The sequence below is a fragment of the Macadamia integrifolia genome, unplaced genomic scaffold, assembly GCF_013358625.1.
Source record: "Macadamia integrifolia cultivar HAES 741 unplaced genomic scaffold, SCU_Mint_v3 scaffold532, whole genome shotgun sequence".
Classification (NCBI taxonomy): domain Eukaryota; kingdom Viridiplantae; phylum Streptophyta; class Magnoliopsida; order Proteales; family Proteaceae; genus Macadamia; species Macadamia integrifolia.
The window spans coordinates 164,997-173,801 of NW_024870475.1; the positions used below are offsets into that span (position 1 = coordinate 164,997).

At 41.8% G+C, this 8,805-nt stretch overlaps 1 non-coding gene across 1 annotated transcript; it reads left to right on the forward strand.

The window, feature by feature from the left end:
- Positions 1-108, forward strand: LOC122069091. The gene has a single exon (XR_006137360.1). It is a non-coding gene; the product is annotated as a small nucleolar RNA R71 (small nucleolar RNA).
- Positions 109-8,805: the final 8,697 nt, after the last annotated feature.

The window sequence follows — 8,805 nt, forward strand, 5'->3', positions numbered from 1 at the left end:
AGGCCATGGTGAGGGGCATTCTTAGAGTAGATCCTTGAATCTCTCCATAAGTTTGGAAAATGACTCACTAGACTTTTGCCTAAACTGAAGGATATCACTTCTAAGCTTATTAGTCTCGTGAGTTGAGAAAAACTTCTTAAGGAAGACAACTGTGGACTATTCCCATGAAGTTATGGAATTTGTGGGTAATCCATACAACCACTTCTTAGCCTAGTCTTTCAATGCAAAAGTGATAAACCTAAGCTTAACAGCATCATCAGAAAGCTGTTGGATCTTAATTAGAACACATACCTCTTTAAATTCCCTTAGAAATAGGTATGCATCCTCAGAGGTCAACTCATGGAAGTGGGGCAACATAGTGATGTATTGAGATTTGAGTTTAAAATTATTGCCCTAGGCTTGTGGTAGAACTATACAGGAAGGTTGGGCTGTTCTAGCAGGGTAGAACCTATCTTTCAGAGATTTAGGTGAAGGGTTTTGCTGTTGGTCTCCCATATTGAAGGGTTTTAAAGAGAGCAAACGTATAGGGTCACTACTTGTTGGATCTCTTCTTTCTAACCGATTCTTAGTATTACGTACCCACTTAACACTCATGCAACAGAAAAAATTTCCACAACTAAAGTAAGACAAGCACAAAAGAATGGATAGCAAAACTTTTTGATGATTTTTTTGATTTTTTTTTAATTTTTTTATTTTATTTTTATTTTATTTTTTATTTTTTTTGCTTTTTGGGAGCTTACCGGCAGGGATCCGGGGTTGCTCAGGTCAATTCCTGAGGTACTGCTACAGGGCGAAACCTGTCTTTATCATACTGTGAGGCATGGCGACCTCCACTGATACAACTATTATTGCAAGTTGTTCTTCTCAGGAATTCAATAAAAAAAAAGAAAAAAAATATAAAGCAAAGCAAATAAAGCACTCCGATTTACCAAAAGAAAGTGAAAAATAACATGGAACTGTCTCCCCGGCAACGGCGCCAAAAACTTGTTGAGATTTAAAATGTAACCGCAAGCGTACGGATCAGTGTAGCTACGGGTCGAACACAGGGAGAGCAGTCACTTTATTTTTTATTTCTTTTAATAATGCGAAAGTGAACCGATTAATGATTGTGATCTAATTCTAATTACCGTCCTAAAAATAACGTCCTAACCATTCGTCATCTAAGAATTTAAAGACGCAAGCCACGCAATTAAAATTAAATAAATAACTAAAAATAAACAAACCACGCAATTAAAAAAAAATAAATAAATAAAGAAAAAAAAATGCTGAAATAAAAATAAAGTAAAAGAAATGGGATAAAGCTAGAGAGAGACTCACAAGTAGGTTTCTCTACTTAGCCCGAGGGATGCATCATAATATGAGCTTCCCTACTTGACCAGAAAGTCACTCTTACAAGGGTTACTCTACTTGGCTTTAGGGAAAGGGAGACAATTAAAATAAAAACAATAAATTGATGGTTTTATGGCTAGGAGGGGCAAAACCAACACATACACTAGCCATGAACCTTGGGGGAAAGGGATAGCAATAATGTAGACGACTGAAAATAAAAATCCTAAATTAAGAAAGAAAGGGTAGTCAGAAGAGGGAATGAGAGGGGGGAGAGAAGACTACTGAAAGAGCCTACTTACTTGAATCAATGCTTGAACTTGAAAAAAAATTACTCCACGGCTCGTGATCTTGTCACCTAGATCTAAGCCTAGAACTATAACTTAAAAAATTACAACTCAATTGCATAAATCATAAACATAAAAAGAACTGAATAAAAATAAAAAAGTGCTTGCATTAATTGACATAAAAAAAAACTATTACAAAAGTGATTAAAGCAAAAAATAGAGAAGAACTAAAACCAAAGAGTGAGAGAGGGAGAGAGAGAGCAACTAAAAAAAACTAGAAGAAGAATGAATTGTGTCTCCTCCTCTTACATGAGTTGTATTTATAGGGAATGGAGAGGTAGGGTAACAATTTTCTCTTTCCTAAAAGAGAGAAACCCATAATTGATTGTGAGATCTTTTGAGTCCAAAAGTGCTAAGATGGAGGAGAGAGAAGAGAGAAATAAATTTTGAGAAATTTCCTATAATTTTTTGCTTATTTTCTTTCCTTTTTTTTCTAATTTATTTTTCTTCTTTTTTTTCTCTCTCCTAGGGACGATTTTTTTTTCTTCCTTTGTGTGATTTGGACAATCTTTGGTGATGATGTGGAGGAGAGAGAAGATTTGGACAATCTTTGGTTCTCCCTTTTTTTTCTTTCCTTTTTTTTTTCTTCTCTTCTTGCTTCCACGATTTTGCTTGCTTCTAATTTGATGTGGAAATCCCCTCCATGCCCTTAATGCTTTAAGTGAGTGAAAAGCAAGAAATCTTCAACAAATTCTCTAAAAAAAACAACCATGAGATTCGAACTTGAGACCTCTTGGTGAGCAAGGGAATTTTGTACACCATAGCTCACCAACTAAGCTAGGTAGTTGTTGTTATCAAAAACAAATCTTTAATCACTTAAGGATGTGGTCCATCGATCCTTGTTGGCATTTGGAGTATTCCTTGTACCTCTGGACAATTGCAAACAGGCTGGTTCTGCATCTCGGTTCAGTTCTGATCCATTATTCTTTTTCTGACCCGAAAAAGAATAATCATTTGTACGGGTGACCAAACGAATGTGTACTTTTAATTGAACACGTCCATCTTGCTTAGAATTTCGTCCTCTTCGCAACCATGGAAAGAAATAGGACCTCTTTACGTGTAAAATTGAAGATATAGCGCATGATAGTCCTTAAGGCCTTGAAAATATAAAACCTGCAAAAAGAGAGTAAAACCCAAGGTAGCTCCATTCTAAATATGTAAAATGCATGTTTTACTACCCTAGATTTCACACATAAATGTGCTCATCAACCCCCTGTGCATGCACATGCACACTCATGCACACACCCGTGCACACATGCATGCACACCCATGCACACCTATGCATTCCTGTGCACATCCATGCATACTCATGTACACACCCGTGCACACCCATTGCATACCAATGCACACACCCATGCATGCACATGCACACTCATGCATATACCTATGTATGCATGCATGCATACCCCCACACCAAGCCTCGCACCCCCTATCTAGTGGCTCCACGCCCTGTCTAGATGGTCCCATGATAGCCCGTGCACCCCTACTCTGGCGACTGGATTTTGGATGAGATTCCCTCTTCAACCATTGCGTACCTTGCGCCCCCTGCTATCATACCTACATTGCGACATCCCATTGGCCAAAAAAGCACCTTTTTCACTCCATTAGCCAAAATAGTATCTTTTCACTCCATTGGATAAAAAATCACTTGGTTCACCCCATTGGCTAAGAAAAGCATCTTTTCACCCATTGGCCAAAAAGTCACCCTTTTAACCCCATTGGCCAAGGAAATCCTCTTTTCAGCCCATTAGTCAAAAAATCACCTTTTTCACCCCAGTGGCTAAGAAAATCACTTTTTTCACCCCATTGGCCCAAGAAATCCCCCTTTTCACCCCATTGGCCCAAAAAATTATAAATACCCCCTCCTTAAAATTACAAACTTGAGCCTCCTAGTGAGCACCCCTTGTAAGAGAAACTCTACTCCCCTCTCCCCTCCCCCTTTGAAGTTCTTCAAGTCTTCAAAGTGATCTTCATAGATTCAAAGTGTTCTTCAAATCTTTGAAATGTTCTTCGAGCCTTTGAAGTTCTTCAAGCCTTTAAAGTCCTTCAAACCTCATCCTAGCCCTCCTATAGCCTATTGCAAGCAGAAGCCCTATCGGAGTGCCACCTCAGCCTAGTCCTCCCATAGCCTATCCCCAATGGAAGCTCTGTCGAAGTGCCACATCAACCTAGCCCTCCCATAGCCTATCCCTAGTGGAAGATCTGTTGGAGTGCCACCTCATCCCAAATCCGGAAGCAGCCCCTCCCTAGTAGAAGCTCCATCGAAGTGCCACCTCAGCCAAAGATCGAAAGTAGCCTTCCTTAGCCGAAGCTCTGCTGAAATTCAAATCCAAAAGTAATCGTTCCTAGATGGAACTCTGCCCGAATATTACCACAGTCAGCATCTCTCGATAAAGGAATTTAGAGGTCAAGACCATCTTTCTCTGAGCTGGGATAATCCATAAGAAAGTTCGTATTTGCTCCAACCAGGGGGTCCACCCCTCTTGACTCGAAACAGTGGTCAAGCTCAGGTATAATCTCTCATCCAAATTAGCACAATGTAGACCTTTTTATTGACCTTATTTTAGTGTACATAAGTAATTAAATTAAGTTAATCTATAGGAATAATTATGGAAAATGTTCGTTCTCAAGCATCTAGTAGGAAAACTGGTTGAACTAGGTAGATTAGGTGCCTAACACCTTCCCAACTCTACAACCTGATATGTACCTTAAATCTCTGGATCGTACCAACTTTTGGACCTTTGCTTAGGAATTGGGCCCACCCCTAGGTCCTAGGCCCATAATCCTTGGTGGCAACTCCAAACCCCCTTTGGATGATCCCAATCCCTTGTATTGGACCATCATCAAATGCCCGTCTCACTGACGACCCCCACACACCTGTAAAATAAGCCCCCACGTATCTCTGAGCGGTGTTACAATGGTGTGGGGCCTGTAAAAGCACACACAACACACCCCTCCCTAAGAAAGAGAAAGAGAGGAGAGAGGACTGAATGCAAATATCTTTTTCACCCCCCATAAAAGGGGAAAAAGGGATTTCTCCGGCTGGTACCCTCACAGTGGTGACTCCATTGGGGATTGTCAAGCTTCTGACACTAGATGCTACCTCTAAATGCAAGAATATTTTCCACCACATCTATTTGAAAACATTTTGGCTAACCCTATGTTTGTAATTGTATTTACTAACTACATCATGCATCGTGCTCGAAGTGAAATCATTTAGCGAGGGGCTTCCTGTCATACCCGTACCCTTGGGGAGGTCAGTGCATGTAATGGAGAGTACTTTGAGAGCAAATGATAGCCGCTTCATATACAATGGTGTGGGGTATTGTTAAACGGCAAGGATGTTAATAATTGTGCTAGTACCCTCGGGGAGGTCTATGCACTTTATGACATTATGAGATCGAATAATGCTATTCCCACATTACACTTTTGCACATAATCACTCAAGGTTCCATCACCCCCGTGGCTAGTTGCTTAACCTCCTATGTAGTCATGAGTAATGAGCAAGGATGTCACCCTCTTGATCTTGTACCTCTAGGTATATCAAAAGGATCACGTACCTTGCATATATAGATCCTGTCAAGGAAGCCTTATCGGTCCTATTACATCCACTGCATACTCGCATCATTGTAAACACCCAATTTTGTTACCCTCCCCTGGCTATGATGACTTATGGATTTTAGACGTGACCTTTTACTTTTGATCGACAGAGATGATAACTGGCTGAGGTAACTATTCCCAGGAGCATTCCATACTCACCCAAAATTCCTAAGAAACTATGCAAGAGAAAATAAGGGTCAAATTATGACATTTCATATACGAAGGAATCCATTCAAAGTGATGCATAGATGCATAGTACTCAAAATTATGATTCCAATGATATATGGTACATCAAAATCGGACCATCAGATCTTCCGTAATCACTCCCGAAATTTACACCTTAAGTGTCCAAACCCCACCCATGTGAGCAACCATGCGAGCACCCATGCCTTGTCTTGAGTGCCCAAACCTCACCCATGCGAGCCCTCACGCCTTCCCCTGAGTGCTTAAACCCCACCAATGCGAGCCCCTTGTGCACCCACCCAAGCCCTATGTGCACTCGGCCAAGCACCACGTGTACCCGACCAAGCCCTGTGTTGTGAGGGTAGTAGCCGAAAATGAGATCTCTCTCCTCCTATTTTTTTTTGGGGGGGAAAGGATATGCATTGATTTTGGCCTCTCTCCTCTCTTCTCTTTTATGAGGGAGGGGTGTGTCATGTGTGCTTACCCTGTGGGCCTTGCACCACCATATCACCGCTCAGAGATACGTGGAGGCCTATTTCATAAGAGTGTAATATTTATCATTTGAGACGAGAATTTGATGATGGTCCAATATGGGGATCGGGACCATGTAAAAGGGTTTGGAGTCACCACATAGGATTATGGGCCTAGGACCCAAGGGTGGGCCCAATTCCTGAGGAAAGGGCCCGAAAGTTGGTCTGCTCCAAAGATTTAGGGTAAGTGTCAAATTGTAGAGTTGGGAAGGTGTTAGGCACCCAATCTACACGGTTCAATCGGTCTTCCTACTAGATTTTTAAGAACAAATATTTTCCAGAATTAATCCTATTCAATATGTATGGCTAAGTTATCACACATATTTCCATTGATTGAATTCAAATGACTATATACACTAAAACAAGGTCTACATAGAGTCTTTATGGTGCTAATTCTATTGAGAAATTATATCTGAGCTTGACCCCTGTTTTCGATCAAAAGGGGTGGATCCCCTAGTTGATGCTAGTATGAACTTGCTTGCTTCTAGATTCTCCTGGCTGAGGGGAAGAAGGTCTTGACCTCCAACTTCCTTTCTCAAGAGATGCTGGCTATGATGATATCGGACAGAGTTCCGGCTAGGAATGGTTACTTTCGGATTTGGTTTCAAATAGAGCTTTGACTAGGGAAGGCTGTTTCTGGATTTGAACTCAGACAGAGCTTCGGCTAGGGATAAGTTGGAACCTAAATGGTTGAAGAATTTTGAAGGCCCAAAGAACACTTCGAAGATTCGAAGGAATCTTATGAAGATCTCTTCGTAGACTGGAAGAACCTCAAAAGGGGGTGGGAGACTATGGGGAAACTTTTCCTACATCAAAATCTCACTCAAAGAAGGCAAAGGATTAAAGAGTTTTGAAGGTCTAAAGAAAACTTCGGATCTTATGAAGATCTCTTCGAAGACTAGAAAAACTTCAAAGGTGGAAAGGGGAGGAGAGAGGGCAGAGCTTCTCTCACTAAGAGGCTTAGAACCTTGTGGTGTGTTGGTGTTTAAAACCAAAGGGAGGAGGTATTTATAGAAGCCTTGAACTAATGGGGACAGAAAGGGAATTCTTTTGGCCAATGGTAGGAAAAAGGAGTTTTTTTAGGCCAATGGGAAGAAAAAAGTGAAAATTTGGGCCAATAGGGTGGGAGCTATTTTTTGGACCAATCGGAAAAGTGAGTCATTTTTTTGGGCCAATAAGGTGCAAGCATTCTTTTTTGGGCCAATGGGAAGTTGTGGCGTAGGGTATATAGCGGGACAGTGTAAAATGCATAAGTGGGTGAAGAGAAAATCTCCTCACCCACCGAGTCAGTGAAAAACAAATCCCAGCCATTTATGGTGGCACATAAGGTTGGGTAGGGGTGCACAGGGCATGCATGGGTGTCTATGGGAGGTTGGTAGTGGTGCACGTAAGCTGGCCTACAGGTGTACACGAGCAGAGCTATAGGGGCACGGGCAGGGCTGCAGGGGTGTTGGGTAGGGCTACAAGGGCACGGGCAAGGTTATAGGGGCATAAGCAGAGTTGCAAGGGCACTAGGCAGGGCTATAGGGGCACAGGCAGGGCTACAGGGGTGCTGGGTAGGGCTGCAGGGGCATGGGTAGGGTTGCAAGGGCACGCACGATGGTGCGAGGGGGCACGCGGGCTGTGCGGCGGGGGCTCTCACGAGGGTGCGTGGGGGTGCACGGGCTATGAGGAGGGTGTGTATGAGGGTGTCAGGAGGCACGTGGGTTGTGCTTGCTAGCTGGTTGCCCAGCGCATGGGTTGTGCCTGCTAGGTGGCTGGCCAACGCGAGTAGCATGTGCGCGAAAAAATATAATTTTCTAGGGAAGATTGCGGGAGCTCCGATAGTCTGATTTTGACATACCATATATCGTTGGAATTGTATTTTTGCGTACTATCCACTTGTATGACCATCATGACTGGATTCCTTCATATATAACAAGTTAAACTCTTTTCTCCCGCATGGGGTTTCTAGGGTTTTTTAGGTAGGGGATGTTTCCGCGTTCTCTTAGTCAGCCATCATCTCTTGTTGATCAGAAGTAGAAAGTTATGTCCAAGATCCACATTTCATTATAGCTGGAGGGGTTGACAAAATTGGGTGTCTACAGAATGGCCCTCTTTGACCGAGGTCTATACCGACGGTCGAAGGGTAAAGAAAAGAATGACCACATTTTGTCACCTGGAGCATGTACTGCCATCATTTTGCTTATTAATGATGGAGTTGAAAATGCAATAGGTAATACCTCTTAACTACTTTAAAGTTTTAGGACTTACTTGGGCTGCCGATTGTAGGAAAAAAATTTGCTTCTCTTCCAATCCTGCAAAAGATGTTAGTACTTTGATCTTTGACTTTTCCTAGGCCAGGCTTCCATGTGCCGGCTTAAGGAATTTGATCTCTAGGCTGGGTCTTTCGAACCAATTTGGGCTATCTAGGATTGTCAATTACAAGAAAGAAAAATCTTACAAATGATAAAAAATATTTAATTCTTGGATTTTCCTTAGCTGGGCTTCCATGTGCCAGTTTAGGGAATCAATAATGAGATCGGGCCACTCGAAACCGATTCAAAGTGATTACGCCACCTAGGGCCAGGTGTTTGAGATTTAAAATGTAACCGCAAGTGTACAGATCAGTGTAACTACGGGTCGAACACAGGGAGAGCAGCCACTTTATTTTTTTATTTCTTTTAATAATGCGAAAGTGAACCGATTAATGATTGTGATCTAATTCTAATTACTGTCCTAAACATATGTATCTAAAATAACGTCCTAACCATTCGTCATCTAAGAATTTAAAGACGCAAGCCACGCAATTAAAATTAAATAAATAAATAACTAAAAAT